This window comes from Octopus sinensis, unplaced genomic scaffold (genome assembly GCF_006345805.1).
Source record: "Octopus sinensis unplaced genomic scaffold, ASM634580v1 Contig19601, whole genome shotgun sequence".
Taxonomy (NCBI): domain Eukaryota; kingdom Metazoa; phylum Mollusca; class Cephalopoda; order Octopoda; family Octopodidae; genus Octopus; species Octopus sinensis.
In genome coordinates, this window is record NW_021836444.1 from 1,560 (window position 1) to 5,000 (window position 3,441).

The 3,441-nt window shown below is 37.1% G+C and overlaps 1 long non-coding RNA gene across 1 annotated transcript in view; it reads left to right on the top strand.

Moving 5' to 3' along the window:
* The first annotated feature begins 724 nt into the window (after positions 1-724).
* LOC118762032 overlaps positions 725-3,441 on the top strand; it is a 17,834-nt gene continuing 15,117 nt past the window's right edge. The window contains exon 1 of the long non-coding RNA XR_004997818.1: positions 725-789. This is a non-coding gene — a long non-coding RNA (uncharacterized LOC118762032). The remainder of the gene's footprint in view (positions 790-3,441) is intronic.

The window sequence follows — 3,441 nt, forward strand, 5'->3', positions numbered from 1 at the left end:
TACGAACGCCAGAACTAGAATCTCTGACTTTTCTTGGTAGTGTCACACATCGATAACAAAGCACAGACTGTCGTTCTAAATCACTTAGTTCTCCTTTCTGGACCAAGAAAGATACCACGTGACCTTTTACTAGATACAAGTGCTCTCAGCCTCAGACTACACTCACTGCCAGAAACTTCATTTAGCCCTAGTTTATTATTGTTACTCTACAAAGCTCAGGTGAGGTTTACAATAGCGTATTGCTCCCACATCTGGGGGCGAGCCTGCGATTGTACACACACACACGAGTCATCCAGAAAAAGAGTTACTCAACTAATTGGCATAGAGTCACTCACAGACACGCTTCAGTCTCTAACCTTCAGATGTACTTACCGTCTCTTCTCTCCCAGTCTTTTTTTACTGCTGTAATAATGGGTTCTGCTCGTCGGAGTTGGCCGGTTTCGTTTCTCCCCCACTCAGACATTCCGAATTCACTCCTCTTTCCTCCTCCTCCACCCATCACACTTCCGCCCCTCACCCAAGCCCCGCACTCAACACTACACCCCGCCCGTCCTTCCTCCTCATAACATCGTCCCACTGGAATCTCCTCTCTGCACATGCTTTTCTCGCAGTACCGGAACACACCGCCAGGAATTTTATCCGATGCTCTAGCGATTCTGCTAGGTTTACATAAAATATTCCGCAATAACAACAACATCATCATCATCATCATCAACAACAACAACAACAACAACAACAATGACAACAGCAACAATAAGAGAACCAGCAGCAGCAATCCTGCGGATCCTGGTAATGTATCAATAAATTAATGTTTTGTTTCGTCAGTTTCGATGTGGGGCGTAAGTGTCTATGGATGTGGATCTTTGTCAATTTATTTTTATTGTATGTAATAACCTGATAGGTTAGAGTGATTAAATTTAAGTAGCGATCTGTTAGTTTGAACTCGGCATCGACAACTTGCCAGCCAGCCTGAAGACCGACCGACCTCTAAACACCGAAGTCGAATTTATTCGGTCGAAAATTAAATTCGATTCGATTCACTTCACTTCACCGAGCGTTTCTAATGGTTCAGGTTAAATAATTAAATGAAACCTTGCATAAATTATAATAATTAACACCATTAAGATATCCATTTTCGCCATTAACTCATTCATTCTAAAATTCATTCATTTCACCTCTATAGAAATTATTCAAAACTTCACAACATAACAACCTTGCTTTGTATTAGTTGCATTTAATAATATTTTTTTAAAATTTCAATTTTTTCTTTTTATCTTTTTTTGTTTTTCCTTTTCTTTATTTAAATCTCAACAAACCAATGACACGTGATTGTCAATAAAATTCACATTTGTTCAAGAGAGAACGACGCCATTTTTATCGGAATTACTTGGGAAATTATATCAAATTCCTGTTATATTTCCATAGTCGTATTTCCTAAAGTGAAATGGCATCGCTTAACGTGATAAAGCTGTTCCCGATTTCCGTTATTTGGTTCCTGATTCCTCACCAGAAACGAAATTTCTCCAGTTGCTGATTTCACTGGAATAAATGTGGTCATTCCAAAGATGTCGGGAGCAGAAGAATTTATGATGATTCTGGGGGGAAATCTTCAAATGAAAGCATATGGTCATTGGAAAGAAATGGGGAGTCAGAAACTAAAGGATTTCTTATTCTAAAGAAATCTGTAAAACACAAAGAGCTAAGTGGTTAGATAGATTTTGAGTTCGACACGACAATACACTTTTCCTTAACTATTTAAGACCTTGTTCAACTAGATACCTTAAATACAAGTTAGAATCTTCTGGAAATTTTACCTACAATAAATCTGGCGTTCAAGCCAAATTTATCTCACGTCTTCTTGACAATCTACTAATAGTAAACTGAGACCGTAGCGCCTCAGGTGGCAAAAATGAGTACTACATACTATTCCAAGGACCAGCCTTGTCACAATGTGTGTCATTCGCGGTGTCGGGAGATTAAGGAACTATAGAATGGTGGTCATTCTAAGGAAATAATTAAAGAAATTGGTCGAGAGTACTTTACATTATACTAAATTACTAAATCAGTGAATGGTTTAACTGCAAACGTTTAGTGTTCTCTCCAGATATCATGAATCTGGCATGTACGAGATAGGATATACTTCGCTGTGGAGGCCTGTTAAGATCGAAACATGTACTGCGGTGCGACAATAATTTTTCCACCCCAGTTACAGTTTTGTTTCTTTATAAATGACGTAGCTGTGTCGTAAGAAGCTTGCTTCCCAACCACATGGTTCTGAGTTTAGTCCCAATGTGTGACACCTTGAGCAAGTGTCTTCTACTATAGCCTCATACTGACCAATGACTTGTGAGTGGATTTAGTAGACGGAAACTGAAAGAAGCCCGTCGTATATATATATATATATATATGTGTGTGTGTGTGTGTGTGTGTGTGTGTGTGTGTGTGTGAGTGTGTGTCTGTGCTTCTCCCCACCATCGCTTAACAACCGATGATGCAATACATACACACATATCTATCTATCTATCTATTTATCTATATATATATTATATATATATAATATATATATTATATATATATATATATATATAATGGCGGTGCCCCAGCATGGCCACAGCTCATTAAGCTGAAACTAGAATCAATCAATCAATCAATCATATATATACATATATATACATATATATATATATATATATTATATATATATATATATATATCTATATATATATATATATATATATATATTCTACTACATGCATACAAATATATATATATATGTATGTATATATGTATGTACGTTTGTATGTATGTATGTAAGTATGTATACATGTATGTATGTAGATATGCATATATACATATATGTATGTGTTCGTATGAGGAAGCCATAAATAATTTTGAGGCGCCAATACTGACAGACAGTTCCAACAGAACACAATCAAAAACATCGTCTTTGGAAAGACTCACTACATCAGTATAAATCCTTATCAAGCTACCCTACTCTCGGCTGTCAACATACATTTAGTTCCAAACTCAAAACCCTGCTCTTTCTTCCGCTTTCTCCCTCATTATTATAGCTGCCCTCCTTGACAATTTCATTATCTCTGCTCTAATAAATAATTGTTTATGATTTAGTTATGAGTCTAACAATTGTGATGGGAGGACGTTAGTCGTGTCAGTCCATACTTTCGACCCCAGTATTTGCTTCCTACTTGATTCTATTGACTCCGAAAGGAGGAAAGCAAAGTTGAACTCGGCGGAATTTGAACTCAAAGATTGTAAAGGGCTGGGAGAAATACAGCAAAGCACTGTGTCCAGCGCTCTAACCATTCTGCTGTCACCACGCCTTTATTTTCTAATAAATAGGAATCAAACTCTAATAAATATTGGGCTCTGATTTAGGCACAAGGCTAAAAGTATTGAGGGGAAGGGGCTAGTTGATAACAT